The sequence below is a fragment of the Pinus tabuliformis genome, chromosome 3_2, assembly GCF_031772625.1.
Source record: "Pinus tabuliformis cultivar Carrire ecotype Pingquan chromosome 3_2, CPIR1, whole genome shotgun sequence".
NCBI classification, from domain to species: Eukaryota; Viridiplantae; Streptophyta; class Pinopsida; order Pinales; family Pinaceae; genus Pinus; species Pinus tabuliformis.
Window position 1 is genome coordinate 1,065,939,982 of NC_142302.1, and position 20,863 is coordinate 1,065,960,844.

The window sequence follows — 20,863 nt, forward strand, 5'->3', positions numbered from 1 at the left end:
GTCCCTAGCCAGGTGAAATTGTTGGAGTTCAGAATAGAAAACCTGTAACAAGACAATGAAAATGGCAGTGTGAAAATTAGTAACCAATGAATGGGCGAAAGGAGGGATTATATAGTATTCTATCTTTCCCATTGATGGAGGCGTGGGTCCATTGAATTAACAATTAAGAAAATTAATTGCCTAATGAATTAATTTTGGAGGGAGCGGATGTGATTGGCGGGATCAACGGGCAGATGATGTGGTGACTAAAGGGAGCGCAACAGATAGAGAAGTGGTATCAGGAGGCAGAGAAACCACTTTTTGGAGGGATGTGGGAGGAGATTAATGTTTTTGGCCGAGGGGGGTGTGAAATCATGTGGTGTTGACATGTTGCGATGGGCACAGTTTCAAATACCACCCATTTTGGACCCCCCTACGATGGTAAAGTTTGGATGGTGAGGGGGCCTGAAATGTACTGTGGGCCATCGTATGTTGAGAGGTGGGCACAAATGAGGGTAGAAGTGGTAGGATGTTAAGGTGATGTGACAGGGCTTTCAGTGGGGTCAGGAGAAATGAATTTAATGTAGAACAGGGAAAAGATTTGAGTGTATGGTGGGGTAGGGGATGAATGGAAATGTGAGTGGATGGGTGACTTTGGGGTATTGAAACTTGGGAATAGGGGATTAATATATCATACTCTAGAGTAAAACTTCAATCCTTTTGCCTTTGCTCTGCACATGAAATGTATTTGAAATTCATCTTAGAATAAAACTTTCATGCTTTTCCTCTAACCACCATAGTGCTTCTACCTACCCTTTCTCATTTCAATTCTTTTTCTAAGCTAACATTTTCTCTTCTTGCTTTGTACGGTGCTTTTAAACTAGCAGACCCAAATCACTTTTCTTTTCTAAAAATCTACCTTAACCTATTACTTATCTAACTATTGATTTAGATTAATCTATTGAATCAATTTTACTTCTACCTAACTACTGATTTACCAAGATTAAATTGTTTGGTAAACCTTTATTCACTAACCTATTTAACAGAAATTTAAATGTGTTCAGTCATGATTAAAATGTATGACCTGAGCAGGGTTTTAGTCATTGTGGCATTCAGAAACAATTTTCACACAACCTTTTTTGATAATGAATTAAAATAACTAACTTATCAGTAGTGCCATTTATACTTGCAGCACTTTCAATATTATTTTCTATTTTTTCTTTCACAAGTTTCTTATTTCCTTTTTTCTTATTTATTTTTTTAACATACCCTCTTTTCATTTTCTTTTTTCATATTTTTGGAAATAATTTGAATATTAAAATTATGTACAATATGAAATCACAAATACAAAATACTCAATCACCTTGGGATCATATAATTTATAGGACCCTAACAGTGGCTCCAGTTAGGGATGGCACTTCTCCAAGTGAAGTGTCAAGAACATATGATTAGTAGCCTTGAGTACTTCATGTCTGTAACGTCTTCATTTGATTTCTTTTTTGTTTAAGATACTATTGGTAGCTCATCAATCCAGGCTTAGGGCCTTCACTACGAGCTTCAACCTTTGTTAATAAGTTACCCAATCAAAACCATAAAGACTATGATATTTACAATGATGAAAGGAAAATATGTAGGCTAAGAATAGTAATGTTTTAGCATCTTTCCATTGGCAGGACCTCCAGGTATCTCTGCTCCATCTAAGTCCTTAAGGTAGAATGCATTATTTAGCCTCAAAGCATGTATAATATATGGCTCATTCCAAATATGATCAAACATTCCATGTTTACCTTTGTCTTCTCTCCTTGAATCCCATCTCAAAACATGGTCCCCAATGTTAAAGTCATCACCTTTTGTTCTTCTGTCAAAGATATTTTTAACGTCTTCTTGAATAACTTAGGTCATGTTGTATACTTCCTCCCTAGACTGCTGCAACTAGATAGTTTGATTAATCCTTCTTTGTACATCATTGGGTTCATCTTGCACTTCTTGAATGATCTTCATGACAGGAACTCCTAAGGAGGATGTAAAACCTGCATCCATCCCATAGACCAATTGGTATGGTGACATTCCAATTGATTTTTTAGTAGTAAGTTTGTTAGCCCAAAGTGCACTGACCAACTTGTTGTGCCAAGACTTTTTGTTTTCTCTAACAGCTTTTTAATGATGTTTACCAAACTTTTTTTTGAGGATTCAGCCAACCCATTACCCCACTACCCTGAGGGTAATAAGTTGTTGAATTTACCAGAGTAATGTGGTATTTATGGAAAAATTCAACCATATTTTTAGATGTAAAGGCTACAACATTATTAGTGATGAGTTTTCTAGGACAACCAAATATGAAGAGGATATTAGTCTCAAGGAATCTAATAATGACAACATCAGTGGCATTTTTGGAAGGGGTGGCCTCTATCCACTTGGTAAAGTAGTCAGTGGCTGTAAGAATCCACTTATGTTGGGCAGAGGAAGAGGGATGAATTTCACCAATGAAATCCGATCCCCATTGCTGGAAAGGGCTTTCAACAAAGATACGATTTAAGGGCAAGGGCAATAATTTTCTATTTCCCTAAAAAATATGGCATTTATGAGATGAGGTGACTTGTTTGTGAATGTCAGGGAAAAGGGTAGGCTAGTAGAAACCATCTCTAAGTTTTTTATTGGCAGTAGTTTTGCAATAAAGATGTCCACCACAGTCACCTACATGGAATTCCTGCATAACTTTATCTGCATCATCCTTTAACAAGCATTTAAGTCAAATACCCCCAACATATTTCCAACACAAAACATTATCTATAATGCAAAATTTAATTGCTTTTAAATTCATAAGTATTTCCTTTTTTTTTTCAAACCAGGAGAAGCATTTAAATTGAATAAAACATAAAGCAAGTCTGTATACCAGGGTGAGTTCATAAATGCCTCATCAATTTGTGGAGTCATTTGTTCCTCTTGATTATCTAATGAATCAATCAAGTTAAAGTCTAATGCATGGAAATTTGACTCAACCATCAATTTGGCTAGTCCCCGACCTTTGATTAACTTGGTGGGCTTGATTTCTAAGTCATATTCCAGAATGAGAGCAATCCATTTGCCTTACTTTCCATTAGGTCCATTCCATGTCAAAATCACCTTAACTACTGCATTAGGTACATAAGCAATAATATGGGAATGAAAAATATGTACTCTAAAATATTTTATTGCTTTAACCAATGCAAAGGCCTGCTTTTCCATAATATTGTATTTCAAAGTTTCATCTCTTACTAAATAATGCAATAGGTTGTTCAAAGCCTTCACTGCTTTTCTGCGGTAAAAATGCTGCAATAGTGTGTTCAGAAGCAAAAGAGAAGATTATTAAATATTTGGTAAAATCTGGGCTGATCAACACTAGTGCCTTGGCCAATGCTTGTTTAACTAAGTCAATGTATTATTTAGCCTCAATACTGCACTTGATTTCAGAATCCTTTTTAAGCATGTTTGTTATGTTCCTAAGAAGTTCTGTGAGGTTAAGAATAAATCTCCTTAGGAAATTGATTTTACCAATAAAAGACTGAAGCTCTTTGATGTTTCTTGGATGACTAATTTTTAATGTTGCTTCAATTCTTTTGGGATCTATCCTAATTCTATCCTTGGAATAATGTTACCAAGAAGTTTTCCTTCCTCAAGGCCAAACATTGTCTTCTTAGGATTGATTGAGATTCCAAACCTCCTACATTTTTCAAACACTCTTCTCAGATGTGCTAAATGTTCTTCATCAGTTTTAGAATAGACTGTAATGTCATCTAGATAAATCATAATAAAATGGGAAATTTCATTAGCTAAGGTGATATCCATTGCTCTTTGGAAAGTGGCTCCAGCATTCATTAAGCCAAAGGGAATTTTCACATACATGAAGGTTCCCCATGGTGTAGTGAAGGCAGTTTTATCCTGGTCATCAGGGTGCACTAAGACTTGGTTGTAACATCAGAAACCATCTAACAAGGAAATCCTACTAGAGACTACCACCTTTTGTAATATATGATCCATTTTAGGTAACGGGTAATTTTCTTTAAGGGATAACTTATTTAGATTTCTGAAATCAATACACAATTGATATCTCCAGTTTTCTTTCTAGTAGGACAATGTTAGACACCCATTTAGAGTACCTAAGAGGAGGTATAATTTTAGCATCATACATCCTTTTTACTTCTTTCTCAATCAAAGGGATTAGGGAAGGATTTACCCTACGAAGTTTTTTCTTAAATGGTTTTTGATCTTCCCTGATTGGGTTTTATGTTGTATGATGCTAGATTCATATGCTTTTAGATCCTCATAACTCCAGGCAAACACATCTATGAACTCTTTTAAAAGGGATATGTATCGTTGTTTTGTGATAATAGAAAGTGATTTTGAGAGTTTTATCATTTTTGGATTCTGCTCACTACCTATATTGCATTATTCTATGTCTGTCCCTGTGGGTTCTATTTTTTTATTTTTTGCCACATCATTAAAATCGAAACATTCTTCTAATGGAACTAAACCCCTAGGCAGAACATTATCCTTAAGCTCTATTACTTCAAATTCTTCTTTTTCTGGATCTATTTCATGCAATTCTAATTTATGTGCATATTTATTGACTAAAATATTTACATCAGAATCATCAAGCTACTTATCTGTACTAACATATTCAACAATCTGATTTTCTACTTCACACTCTAATTCTATTGTGTACTCTTCATACTCATCCTTGGATTGCAAAAAGATTTCAATTTATTTGTCACTTCCAAATACCTGTGAATGTCTCATATTTTCATGTACAGCTGGACGATGTTTAACCTCCATTGTATATTATTTGTTAGGGTGAGGCATTTTACATGTGCTAGCTGAAAAAGCTAAACCATTAGCCAAGACATTTTTATTTCAGGGAATGATAGTAAGATCATATTCTTCAAAGGTCCTATAAATTCAAGCACATCATTTTTGTAGGCTCTCAACCTAGGACGTCTGGCAGCATACTCTCCCTTGATCTATCTTACAATTAATTCAAAATCCCCATGAGCAACAATTCTTTTAGCACTTAACTTCTTCAATAATTGAAATCCTAAGAGAAGTGCCTCATATTCTGCTATATTATTGGTGCAATGAAAGTTGAGTTTATAGGAATGACCCTATGCATGGTTGTTCCCTGAATTGGACACCCAAACACTTACCCCTGAACCTGATTTTCTACAAGAGCCATAAAAGCTCATGTTCCAAAAAGGTTCAGTTTCAGTGTTTTCTTGCACAATTAGAGTTTGATTTTCATTTTTTTTACCAATATCATTTTCTTCTTGAGTAACCTTTGCATCAACGCCTTCATCATTATAACGAATGAAGAGTCTAGGTTGGAATGAACATAGTAGAGAGGGTAGTTTTTTGGTTTATCTTGACTGCTGACCATATACTTCATTAAATTTTCCCTATACAGTCTCCTTTGTTGACCAAACACTGGTATAGTGGCATAAATCATGTCTATTTGTAGGGTTCCTTGTAATTTTTCTCCCCATGAGTGTGACAACAACATGCCATACTTTGGGGGAATGTCAACAACCACTATATCCATCACTAGACTTTTAGGAGGGATTTGGGCTAAAGTAACACATAGGTCTTTGATAAGACCTACACACCTAACTTTTCTAGAATCAAAGTAATACAAATCTTTGTATTGTCTAGTAATTTCAAGTCCAAGTCTTTCCATGATAGCCTTGGGCATTAAATTTTGGGATGCACCTGAATCTAGCATAGCATTATGAAGAATTTTATCATGAATATTCAAACTGACATAAAATGGAGGGACTCCTCCTTCTTGTGGTTTACCTTCTACTTTTGGCCCAAATAGGAGCTTAGGTTGATCATCACTCAAATTCACATCATCCGTTTTCTCCCCAATTTTTAATGCCTTAAAGACCTAAGTCATGTATACATTCTTGTTAATCAATTTAGTCAAGGGGATAGAAAGTTTCAGCTTGACAAGTTTATTTTCTATACTGAATGGTGATTGATTTTTAAGAAGGTTTGAAAAATCTGACTTATCAGCAACTAGTTTTGTTGTCAGCTCAGTTTGTTGGTTGGTAGAAGGAAGATCAGTTTGAGTAATTCTGGAAGTTGTATCAATTGCCTTTTTCATAGTAGCTTCTATTGGCTTCTTTCCAATATTTTTTGTGGTTTTCTTAAGGGGATTTTATGTTTTGTTCTTGGGATCAGAATCAGAGACCTCTTTCACAGGATTTTCACCATTCTTTTTAGTTGCAGTATCTTGACGTTTCTTACTTCTAAGATTATACTGCATATGGACTTCCATTATGGCATTTTCAAATCCTTGTTTGTATTCTTCTGACTCTTAAAAATTCATTTAAGTTTGGGCTATAAAAAATAGTTCTTATTCCTCATGATTGAGGAAAAAATTTTCATCATCACTTATCCCTAAAAAATTAATTTTGTTATCATCCAAATCTTCCACAATATTCCCCTCATCATCTATGTAATTTTCCTCAAAAGGAGGCCAAATTTGCTGATCTGGTCCCTTTTGCTCTCTTTGTTTAATTTGGGGAACATTTCTTCTAAAGTTTTGGTTTCTGGTTTGTTGAACATTTTGGTTTTCTCTTGCTTGATTCTGGTCATTGATGCTCACTCTTTGCATCATTTGATTTACTACTCTGACTAGGTTATCAATCTTATGGTCAACAATAGAAGTAGAAGGTTATTCTTTTATGGTTACTCTGCGTTCAGACTTCAGTTTGTCTTTTTTTTCCAGGATGTTGGCTTCAACTTTAATTTCATTTGCTTGCATTTCTTCCAAAGTTTCCCGATCTCTTTCCCTAAGTCGATACTCCATATCTACATTGAAACCATCTTGAAAATCAATCAGGGCTAGGCCAAGGGAGAGCTTGATGTCTTGTGGAATGGCATTATAAACAATATTGAATCTTTCACAATACTCTTCCATAGTTTCATTGGGTTTTCTTTTTAACCTTTTTCATTTGTTTAGGAGTTGAAGTGGGTTCTTCTTGATCTCCCATCTGGCTAAAAGAAATGACAAAAAGAAACAAGATTGGCTATACTTCCTGTAGGTAAACCCATACACCATTTCTTCACATCACCTCCTAAGCTCTGGGCAGACAATCTCATGTTAACATCAAATTCATACACTTCTTGGATATCAAACACATCATTCATCCTATGCACAAGCTGTTGAGCAGTGTAACTGCCAGTATTATAAAAGGTCACAATTTTGGATGGATAATCTGTAGACATAACATTTCACTGGCCTGGTAGCACCAAGGGTGCATACCTTCCTATCATAACTGTCCTGGTAGAGTGAGTTGAGGATGGACCTAGTGGAGGTGTATTTTTGATAACTACAAGGTTAGTAGGTATAGTAGTTTCAGAAACCAGAGGTAGGGAAGTTGAAACTATAGAATGAGTAGGGTTGGGAGGCTGTAAATGTATAGACTGAGAAGACTGACTAGACAAAGAGGTTGCTACAATAGTTAAAGCAAAAAATTCAACAGACTGCTGAAAAAAAGCTTCTTCTATACCTTGGTCCAATATTGAAACTAGACCTTGTAGTTTGTGAAATTATTGTAAAGGTTCAAGATCAAAGTCTGTTTCAAGGTCTTGGGTTTGGGAAACATATGGTTGCAGTATCCATTTGTCTATGATATTTTGATCTATAAAAGCCTCAGACTTGGATCTAAACAAACTTTACTGAAAAAGGAAAATCAAATTCTATATCTTGTAAAGTTTCAAATTTCTTTGGGAGAGAATTAGACCTTGACAGAGTATTTGCCAGAGGAGAATTGAATCTAGACAAGGGATTATTACTACCTTGACTCTCTCTAAAGATTTTCTTTCTCACCAATTTCTCAGGGTCATCTACAATTTTAGAAGGGTCGAGATCAGGGTGAGATCTAGTGTGAATTATTTTGGGAGCCAAGGGTATGAAAAATCATCACACAAAACTCAAAATGAAAATCAAAGATACAACACATATCAACAAAAAACAACCTTAGATCATGTATTTCATATTGGTACAACAATTGCTTATTGAAATACTGGTTTTAAACTAGGGAATAATAATGTTTTGGATTAAAAAGTATTCTTCCCCAGTATGATCACCACTATGTTATTGTTCTGTATTTTTGAGGTTGTGGGACTAAATACATTGGAAAACATCAAAACCACTTTTTGAGTTGGGATCTAGCCCTGCCAGCTTCAGAAAGGGATCGCTCTTTATAATTTATCTTGGCTTTTAAGTTGATTTTAGGGTAGTTATGATTGGTTGGTTATTTGTTTGAATTTGTTTGATTGGTTGGATGGTCGATCTAATCAAATTACTTTCTTTCCACTGGGATATGGAGTCAAATTAAGTTGAATGTTGCATCAAAAGTTTAAAGGAGTAATCACAAGGAAAGTTAGTTACATTTACTGGATCTTTAAATTGAATTATGGAATGGATAAAAGAGGTGATTCAGTATTGATTGAAAAGCATTTAAGAATTTATCAATCGGACTTTAGAAGAAAACATACAGATTTAAACACAGTCCAAATAAGGTGCTCACTAACATATATTATATTTTATATATTTTGTTTTACAATTAGATTTTAGATGATAAAAAGATAGAGAATAACAATGGAAACACAATTATACTAAGAAAAGCATCACCAGTATATCTCAACATAAATATCATATGAAGAGTCTTTTTATTATTGATGCTCTAGTAGCGTGGAAAAAGTATAGTGCTTCATAAAAAGAGTTACAGTGATCAAGATCCGACCCTCAATACTTCGACTAAATGAAATATTTAAACATAATTTTCAAAAAATCTTACAATTAATGCCTCATTGACATGGCATTCCATTATTAACTTCAAACTAATAGAAATGAAATAATGCGACCAAAAGAGGAGAATTAGTGAAGTGATATGGACATTTTGGCACGGCTTTGGTGGAGAACTGTTGTTGAGAGGCCACTATTTATGTGTCAGGTTGATGAAGTTGACCCTTTCTTTAATATTGGAATTCACATAGTTTATCCCACCCCTCCTCATCTGGAATGGCAATTTTTGTTACTTTGCGGTAGATCTCATCTACCTTAGTATACTGAGCGAATGTGGGTTTTACTACAAAAATGTGTTTTTTCTCATTCTGGATGAAACTCATGTTGTTGATAGCTTCATAAAATTCTCTACCTGTCATAGCACCTTTGATGTGGGAAGACTTGGTCATATCCTTTGCAATGCCTTTTAGCTTCTTCATATATTCTTCCCCAGACATCATCTTGTCATTAATCACAAATAAAGATGGCAGGCCTTTCTTATTTAATGCTTCTATTCTCGTGAAAAACCTATTAACTACTACCTCCAAAGTGTGACATTTCTCTGTCAACTACAAAACCAAGTCCTTTTTTGTCAGAACTTTCTTTACTTTTAAGATTGTTTTTCTTCTATCATCTATTCCTAAATCATTGAATTCATATTTGTTTTTATAGTTGAGAAATTTGATGATTTGGTTGGTTGTGGTAGGCATTTCTCCCAATCCATTGTTGATAGTGGAAATGGGCTACTTGGCTTTCTCCATCAACTCTTTCTGCTCAAATATAATCTAGATACAAGGCCAAATTTCATCCATTATCTCAATGATTTTGTTCGATATAACTTGTTTGAGTCGGGCCAATGTGTGGCCAATAGAGGACTGAGTTGCTAATTTCCTCCATATTTCTACCTGGTTTTGAGCTCTCTGTAACTCTACTGCATGGAAAGTCTTAGTCTTTGTCTTATGATCTTGTAGAATATTTACTTGAGCCTGCAATGGAAAGTCTCAGTCTTTGTCTTATGATCTTGTAGAATATTTCTTCAATGTCCTTGGCCGGAGGATCTTATGTGGCTGGTAATTTCAACTTCTTCCTTAATGCTTCTATGTCTATATTCTTTTTCCTTACAAGCTCTTCTACAACATTGATGCGAACATCTATAGGTTTGAAGTATGATACCCCTCTTGATATTCACATAATTGATTATGTGTTGTTAATGGTAGATTTTACATTATTGGATGGTGTACAAAACATGGTTTCACTCTCCACATTTGAAGATACTTCAGCCACTAGAACTGCCCTAGATAATTTTTTCCTTTACACTACATCCTTGACTTACCTTGTCTCCCACCCCTATCCTTAATGCCCCCCGCCCTCCCACCCCCAGCCCCCATCTATTGTTCCTTATTCATAATCCACTTCTTTTTAGCCAAGTTCATCTTTGTCCTTGTATTAGTAGATAGAACTAACAAGACAAAGGAGTTTCAATCTAAAAATGGTGGACAATAGAAAGGATTACGAGCTTCGGTCAAGGATCAAATCCTTCCATATTGGTATCTTAAAAGGCAAGTTAGCAGAGGATGCCCCTTCAATTGGACATGCTGGAAGAATTTCTTTTCTATCTAAGTCTCAACAAAGAGAAATAAACAACATAAAACTAGGTAAACAAAATACCATTATAGGGGCTCTTGTGGCTAAGAAAGCCCCTATGGGGGTTCAAAAATGACAATCTTATCACTCAATGTATAGGGTTTGAACAAAATTACCAACTTAAGGGGAACCATACCGAGTTCTCACTTTTCTAGAGGTTGCAAGAAATCATCCAATTTTGAAAAGTGTTGATTCACAATTCAACTTTTTCTTTGGGAAATATTTGTAACGCTTTAATTTTTTTATGTATTAAATATGCACATTTTTTTAAATGTTAGTGACTTTCATGCCAATTTTGAAAAGTGTTGATGCAACATCAACCCCCTTTTTTAGGCTTATTTTTTATACTTTAAAATTTTTTATTATTAAGTATGGATGATATTTTTAAATTGTTCATGATTTTCATGCGAAATTTGAAAAGCGTTGATGGAGCATCAATAATTTTTTTTTTTTTTTGAGATATTTTTGACACTTTAATCTTCTTCTTCTTTTTTTATGTCTTAAGTATGCACATTTTTTTTTAGATATTGGTTATTCAACCATGTTTCAAGTTGTCTTCTTCTTCTTCTTTTTTGTTTTCTTCATGAGATGTCTAGTTTTGAATGTTTTTCAAGTTTGTGTTTTTGTTTTTCAAGTACTGAAATTTTCATTTTTTTTGCAAAGTTAAAAAATGCAATAATAATAATAATAATTTGAAGTTAGGATTTTTATAGATTTATGTATCATTAATAATAACTTCAATACACATAAAATAGTTGTCACTAAAAAAATTAATTTTAAATTATTGATTAAAAACTACACATTTTTCATAGAGATGTAATTAGAAAAGTACATATCTTAGGATTTTTCCCTAAAAGTGACACGTCAAATAAATGATTTTTATGGAAAAAAATGAACATAAAAAATTGAAACAATAGCAAATTTTATGAAGTTTATGTCCAAAATTGATAATATTTGATGGTGTTTTTCCAAAAATAATGATTCACATAAAAGTTTAAGTAGAAATAACAAAATAAAAAACTTAAATATTAAAAAAAAAATTTGAAAATATTCTTTAAAATAAAAGTAAATTGAAATTTTTTGTTTAAAGAAACAATTTAAAGCATTTTAAAAAGATTGAAAAAAACATTAAATTAACCAATAAATAAAACAATAGAATTTAGTTAAAATCAATATATAAAAAAGGAAAGAGATTTTTTTTATTAAAAGTAGAAAATATTAAACAATTATAAAAAATGTTCAGAAATTAAAAATTCAAAAACAAAAAAAATTAGAAAAAAAAGTATTAAATAAATTAGGAAAAAAACACAACAAACAAAACATAATTTAATTGAATACAAGAAGGAAAATAAAAACAAACTTGAATATATATAATTTGAAAAAGTAATATTATAATATAAATTAAAAAATAACAATCATAATTATAAAATATTAATTGTTTAGAAATATTAAAATAAAAATAATAATTTAAGCAAAGTTTTTCGGTAGAAATCACATGAGAGAAAGTTTTGGCCAGTGCGTTTTGAACCAACAAGTGTGGTTCATCATCAGGACTAGATGAAGACATAGACCATGGCAAAGACTTAAATAGAGAGTAATCTAAAGACATAATTTCAAGTAATGACTATATTTGAACAATAATATTTAAATTATGATATCAATTTATTAATATATTAAAAACAAATATTATTAAGTAATGGCTATATTAAATGGTTAGTTTTTGAAAAATAATATTTAAATAATTATACTAGTTTATTAATTTAGTAAAAATATTAATAAGTAATGGCTATAGTCAATGGCTAGTTTTTGAAAAAATAATATTTAAATTAATTAAATAAAACCAAATATTACTAGTTTTTGAAAATTAATATTTAAATTATGATATTATTTTATTTGTTTATTAAAAGCAAATATTAATAAGTAACCACTATATTAAACAACTAGTTTAAAAAAAAAAATTAATTAAAAAAATAAAAAATAAAAAGTCAAACTCTAAGCAAGGAGGGAAGCCAAAAATTATAAAAGGAGTCAAGGCCCTAATCGAGACAATATCATTTAATAAATAAAATAATTAATTGAAATAAAATAAACCAAATTAAAAATAATTGGAAAAATATATAAAATAAAATAAAAACATACACAAGTCAAAAGAAATATATATAGATAGATAGATATTCAAAGAAAATCAATAAATAAAACATGGTCAACAATAAGATATGGGGTTGAGGTTCATTAAACAAATAACAAAAATACTAAAAGGAATTAAGAACGAATAAGATGATAAAATACATAAAAAAAGTGGAGGATCAAGAAAATAAACTCTAATGAAGAATAAATCAACAACAAATACTATAAAAAGGACGCTAATATCTACATAGATAAACAAATAAAGAAGATAAATCCCAAATAGAAGCATAAGAAACTAGGAGGATAGGACAAGGACCCAACTTCTACTAATATTCCAACCATCATATCTATTCAAATTATTGGGTCTCTTTAGAACTTCTAGGGCCTTCCTCACTTTACGATGAGTAGGGTCTTGACTCCTCTTATAACTTTTGACTTCCCTCCTTGTTTAGAGTTTGACTTTTTTTTAATATTATATTTCAAAAACTAGTTGTTTGATATAGTGGTTATTAATATTTGTTTTTAATAATCTAATATCATAATTTTAATATTATTTTTCAAAGAATAGTTGTTTAATATAGCCATTACTTAGTAATATTTTTAATAAATTAATAAAATAATATCATTATTTAAATATTATTTTTCAAAAACTAATCGTTTAATATAACCTTACCTATTAGTATTTTTAATAAATTAATATGATTATTTAAATATTATTTTTCAAAGACTAGTTGTTTAATATAGTCGTTACTCAATAATATTTGTTTTTAATATATTAATAAAATTAATATCATAATTTAAATATTATTATTCAAATATAGTCATTACTTGAAATATGTCTCTACATTGCTCTCTATTTAAGCCTTTTCCATGGTCTCCCTCTTCATCTAGTCCTCATGATGAACCACACTTGTTGGTTTGAAATGCGTCGGCCAAAAATTTCTCTTATGTGATTTCTACCGAATACTTTGTTTAATTCATTATGGATCACAAAAGCCTGAATACAAAATACCTTTTTTTAATCAGAATATAAATTTAGTAGAAAAAATAATAAAAATAAAATTATTAATTTAAAAATGAAATGAAAATAAATAAAAAAATATTTTGAAAAATGTGAAAATATACATCAAAAGAATTAAAAAAATATTTAAAAATTTAAAAGGAAATATAATATATATATATATATATATATACACACACACACATGGGTCCCTGCCTTGGTTGTGCCCTAAAGGGTTGTTGACAGGGCCAAAGGAATGGTGTGCCGCTCCAACTAGCCTAGTGGTGGCCCTTTGGCACCATGTCAAGCCGAGCATTTGATTCCTGGAATCAAGCCCCCCTACAACATGCGCTGCTCCAGCTACCCTAGCGACAACCCTTTGGCACCATGTCTGGGCGACAGGTCAATTCTCATAATTTTTTTTCTTATTTTTTTATGTTTAAATTTTCATTGTTAATGGGTTATTTTTTTAATTATGCTTTTTTTTCCAAGAAAAAAATTGATATTTGATTCAAAGACAAAATTACATTGTGCAGATGCCTGAGGACATTACATACATTAGCTGGAAGGCCCACTCGAAAAAAGGCCATAGGGCGAAATAGAAAACCAAGAAGCCAACAAAAAATCTGGCTCAAACTTTAAACAAATCCTAGGCGCAGGCTGCCCAAATAGCGAAGACAAACCTAAAGAATTTGTGACAAAAACACCTCTACAATGGGATGAACCACAAAAAAGAGAGAAGAGGCATGAGGCTAAAGTCAAAAGCAGTGGGAGAGCCACTTCAACCTTGCTCCCTCAACTACCAAGTCTAAGACAAAGACGGCAAGAGAGCCACAGCAAAGGCGACCGTAATGCACCCAACATTAGCTAATGATGGAGACCCTTAACAACATCAATGCTAGGAGAGGACACTAAAAAACACGATTGCGAGGTGCATAAGCCCACACAAGGAGACCATCACGGAAATCACGATGACGGAGTAGGGCCATGAGCCCAAATGGGAGCCAACAACCACTTCAGCAGAAACATAAGCCCCAAGAAAGTGGATGGAATAGGCCGTTTGCAGAGGCAAGAGAAACTGTCAACAGGAATCCAAAGAAAAATGCGGCAATGCCCTAATCCCAAGCGAGTGTCAAGGTAGCCATAAGCCAATAGACAACTCGTCAAAGCGATGAGGAAAGTAGTTGCAAGAAGGAGAGATGACTCTAGCTAAAATATATAGCAAAAGTGACACTAGTAACAACACGAATCAACAAAAAAACTACCCAGAAAAAGCCAAGCCAACACACACATGGTCAGCAGCAAGAACAAGTGGAAGAGCCATGACATCTCAAAAAGACAAAGAAGAACCAACAAAGGCATGAACCAGGGAGGCGGTAGCTAGAACCGTAGCCACCCCTCCTGCACCCTCAACTCCTCCAACCCCTCCTCATCACCCTCCTTGATTGATCCTTTATCCACATCTACCATATAATGCATCTATGTTATTAAATTATGTTATTTATTTATTCTTTTTTTATTTTGGTTATCTATATGTGTCATTTTTCATTTTTAACTTTTCTTTTTCAATGCTTTTTTATAAGCTTTGTCGAACTACATCTTCATCATGCCCAATATATCACCTTAATGAGGGTAGGGAATTGAACTGATAACTTCACATCAAGGTGTTCATTAATAGAGCACCCGATCACCTACTATCCAAGACCTCGTGGAATGTTTTTAGCTTATTATTATTTTTGGGTTATGATATTTTTTTTTTGGTTTTTTTTATTTTATTAATCTATTAATTTATGTCTTGCTATAAAGGTTGTGTTGATGTTCGACTAGCAACCCGACTCCAATATGTGTCAATTTGATAGCTTATTTTTAGTTTTCATTATAAGGAATCAAATTCACCTCCACTATGTCTTGATTTGATGGTTTATTTTCAAGTTTTCATTACAATGGATCAAGAATGGCCCTACTACGTGTCAATTTGATGGTTGACTTCTAATTTTTTGTTGTTATGTGCCAAGTTTTCTTAGGCTAATGTTTTAAAAAAACTATATTTTTAACATTTGGTAGAAATACCTTTTGATTTAGGTATTTATTACTAAGGTTTAATTTAATCATGATATTTGATCTCGAAATACGTTGAAAACCTAAGGTTTGTTATAGCCATGATATTTATTTTGATTCCATGGCTAAAAGATGTTGAAATTTTAAGTTTTTCAAAGTCGTGATATTTTATCTTTAATGCCATGGTTAGAAAATGCCAAAACTTTAATGTTTTTCAGATTCATGATATTTATGTTTAATGCCATAGTTGAAAATTGTTGGAATTTTTAGCTTTTTTGGAGTTGTGATATTTTAACTTCACCGTATTGTTGAAACTATTGGAATTTTAATTAATTTTGGATTCATGATATTTTATTTTTAATGCCAATTCTAAAACATGTTGGAACTTTAGCCAAAAAAATGTTGATGCCATATTTTCGTGTGATTTTTTGTGTTTACTGCACAAAGATTTTAGTTTTTAATGTCAATGTTAACAATATAAAAGTTTAACCCAAAAGAAAAGTGTTGATGCAATAAGTTGCAACCCAAAAGAAATGAAATTTTAACATCAAATTGCCTCAACACTTTTCATTCAAGGGGATTTTTTCATGTTTTTTGTGCAAAAAAAATGGTTTTTACTTCCATTTTTAAGAAAAGTGAAAATTTACCCCGAAAAAAGGAAATAAAATTTTTGTTCCAACATCAACACTTTTTGTTTTCGAGCTCTTTTTTCATGTTTTTTGGGTTTTTTTGGCTAGAGTTCTCGTTTTTAGGTTTTAGTTCTCATTAAGTTGGTAACCTTGACTTTGATGCCCCTCACCAAAAAAGGAGTTGTTGATGGTGTTGGATACCACCAATGATCCATGATTATTATACTTATGGATGCATCGGAGTTAACATGAGTTACAACGCTTAAAACCCATGGAAACATAAGCATGAAAAATGAAGACAAAGAGACATGATAACAAAAGATCATGACATATAGATTTGACTACAAAGTTGTCCAATTTGGACTACATCTTTGAGACCTACTCAATAGTGGGGATGCCTTCTTTTATTAACTAGCATGAAAAGAGAGAAGTACAAGAATATTTTTACATAACCATCCTTATATGTCCAATCTGGAAGATAACTGGAAAATAGAGAGCCCATCTCTAGAAACATACAACACCACTACCTTCCTAGCGAAAAATAGTGCAAAAACGCCTATCCGAACACCCCATTCAGATAATCGTGCCTTTTGTAGCCTTCTCGGAACCTTTTGATCTCTGAGATAAGGTCCCGACCACCTGCTAGGAGTAGGTGCCACTGCTCTGCTATGCAAACTTGCACTGCTCTATGCTCTCCCCCCTTTCCTCAGACCTAAATAGTCATATTTATATGCTGGTGTGGTTGAATCCTTCATAATTGGGTAGTTTTAAGAGCAAATGGCAAGTTTATCAAGCGGGATTATCGTGAGACCAAGGATCTCGGACATGTATGATACAAGGAAACCAAACTTGCAAAAATGGTGAAAACCCATTTTAATCTTGCATACATCTTGGCGGCAATACTTATTGGCGAACAACTCTCGGTGTTTTACATCCTTAACATAGAAAACCCCATCGAAGAGCAGTCCAATAGCTTGTTTCTATTTTAGGTCTTAAACTGATGGCTTTAACAAAGAATCGATGTTCGTTCAATCAGCAGGCAAGGCGAGTCTAGAAAACAACACTCTCCACATTTCGCGATACACAGTCCCAACGACTTTACCAAATGTTGTTCATAAAAATCTTTCTTCTGGCAGTCCATCACAACTTGCAATGAGAGGCTTCCATCAGTGGATAGACGCAAGTCTTCATAACATAGACCGATCGGGTTTATTTAATACAATTTATAAATATCACATCTGGGCAATCCTGTCGCAAATCGCAATCAACGATTACAGCCAAACCACTTCGTAAACACAAACAATTTTATGTGATTGTGATATGTATCACATCGCAACGAAGTCCTGTTAGGGTCGATCCAAAACCTCTCCTAATATGTGATCGTGATATACGATATCGCATCTTAAAAAAGTCTCAGCGTGGCCAATTTACCTTTATGTTCTTCCTCCAGACTGTGATATGCGATATCGCAATCGTAGCTAGGAACGCGAGGAGTCGATTCTTCCTTGAGCTCTCATCCTTTTCACCGATAAGCGATATGTGGGGCCAAGTGGAACTACCACATGGCACGCCATTCGTTGAAACTTTGCCATGTCATCTTCTTCTTTTCACTTGGAAAAGTCAAACTAAAAGTTTGAATTGCTCTAACTTTTTCATCTGGACTCAGATTTGAGTGTTGTTCATACCATTGGATTCAGGATGACGATCACTTCGATCCGATGCTAAACCTACCCATATTTTACCACTTTGAGTTTTTATCCTTTTACCATGCCACTGGTACTTTAGAGAGATCCACTTGGATCAATCCTCTTAGATCCTCCTAAATCAATCCTCCTGGATCAATCCTCCCCACTAAGAGAATATGTTGTTCCTCCAAAAGCATTAATTAATCTGCATTTACTCTATACTCTATTAGCACCACAAGTGCCCTAACAAGACATCCTTCCTTCTCCTTCACCTCTGTCCTTCGGAGCCATAAGCGATGCACCAACAATTGCATCCCCTGCAAACTTGTAGTACAATATCTTGCAAACTACATGTTTAGCTCTATGACCAAAATGAGCCAAGCATCCCATAATTTCCATGAGTTTATAACATATACTCTGTGGTCAAGTTTACATTAAAAAGGAAACAATACTCCAGCTATCAAGACGAGGCCAAACATCATTGTTGCTTCAACAAGTGATGGAAAACACATCATCGTTGCAGCACATGATTTACACAAAGAAGGCCAAACACTATTGTGGCTTCAACAAGTGATAGAAACACAGCATCACTTTCAGAGTTCAAAAAGAAACACAAAATAAGGCCAAGCATCATTGTTGCTGCAACAAGTGATGGAAAACACATGATCACTTTTACAATTTAAAATGAAACATATGAAAAAATAAGGCCATGACATTCTACCACAACTAGAAGAACCATACCTCACTTATCAAAGTGGATGGATGATCTTCCCTATGGCACATTCACTAGTTGAAAAATTGTTTCGCCTAGTTCATGCTCAGATGCTCTTGTCCTTGCGACATTGCTGTGGATGGAGCCTCCAACATGTGGCTCTCTAATGACCACCACTTTCGCAATGACTAGATTGACCCTTCACCTTCCAAATTTGCTTGATCTTCTTCTTCTTTTCTTGTTGTGAGCATCACCCGATGCAATGAGTGCTAAGTGAACTATTCAAAAATCATGAGAAATTAGTCAGTTACGACTACCTCTCATGGAAATGGTCATACATGAATGACTTACTTAGCTCAGTTGAATCCCAACATGCTATCTAATATAATGCACTGTATAAACCCCCTAATACTTAAATTCAAAAAGAGTGAAGCAATCTCTACATGAATGGTTCATGAGGCACAATACTTGCTAAGGTTTTGCAAATGGGGTAGCAAACTAGGTGGGCTTGATTGTGTGGAAAAATCCACAGTTAAGTGCGCTTGAGCCAGAGGCGATCTGGGATGGGTGACCTCCCTGGAAGTCCTGGTTACCAAGTGTAAGCCCCAGAAGTGATGATTGACGCTATGTGATTCATTTCACTAGTTTCAATCCCACTTCTTTACTCCTGCGAGCATCACCTGATGAAATGAGTGCTAATTGAACTATTCAAAAATCATGAGAAATTAGTCATTTACGACTACCTCTCATGGAAATGGTCATACGTGAATGACTTACTCAATGCAGTTGAATCCGAAAATGATATCTAATATAATGCACTGCGTAAACCCCCTTATACTTAAAAACCTTATTTGACTTCAAAAATGTGTGTAGATGTATTATACAAATAAAGTAAATTACACCACCATGCACAATATTAATAAAATATATTTAGAAATGAATATATGCCTGCATCGTATGGTCTTGGACTTTTATGTTGGAGTGATAAGTATTTGCACTAATTAAAACTTCCTTGTTAACTATTTGTAGATTGTAACCTATCCCTAAGAGGAGATCCATCTTTGAAGCAAGCCATAACACGAGTGCCTATGTCCAAGCAAAAAACACCTTATTTATGGAGTTCAACACGATATTCTCATTTTATTGTAATTGTAATTAGAGGTTAAAATTTATTAATTAGTGTCCAAAGATGGTAACTATTAAACAACAATTTCTAGAATTTCTAGATAGCCTATGTGTATATGGAAATTTTTACATAGAGAAGCTATGCATATATTGACATTGTTGGAGCACAAAATCTGAGAGAAGCTATGAGTATATAGACATTGTTGACAATTTTACGGTACAACACGATATTTTCATTTTATTGTAATTGTAATTAGAGGTTAAAATTTATTAATTAGTGTCCAAAGATGGTAACTATTAAACAACAATTTCTAGAATTTCTAGATAGCCTATGTGTATATGGAAATTTTTACATAGAGAAGCTATGCATATATTGACATTGTTGGAGCACAAAATCTGAGAGAAGCTATGAGTATATAGACATTGTTGACAATTTTACGGTACAAATTTACTGAGAGACTAGGAATATAAAGATATTTCCTTTTGTGGCCAACTGAAGTTAGCATATTATATTGTTTAAATGGGGCATGTTTGGTGTATTTTGGCGCAAGGAGGCATGAAAACAATGGAAATTATGGTCGTATTTGAAAAGATCTGGTAATTGTTTTTTGAAATATAGGTTATAGCTATCAAGTAGATCTGGCAATTGTTTTTTGAAATATAGGTTATAGCTATCAATTTTAAGGCTCTTGGGTGCTCCAGGGGCTTTTGATGCTGCTTAATCCATTTCAACCATCAAAAAACAATTCAAAAAAATACTAAGAATGGATTTCTTGAATTTTTTCACTAAATTTCGACCAAAAATTTCACCAAGCAAAATTGTGGTCTTTATGGACAACACATATTTTGGTTAAGTTTCTTACCTTACATGGTGAGTTGGAGAATCATATATATTTCAATTAATTATAAATTTTGAAATATTTGAAAATTTAATGGATATATTTCAATTAATTATAAAGTTTGAAATATTTGAAAATTTAATGGATAGAACAGAAATCAATTGTCTGATTTTGCTTACGCTTTGTTAGATTTCAAATTTATTTAAAATTTTGTAATTAAATTATTTTAATGGCACCT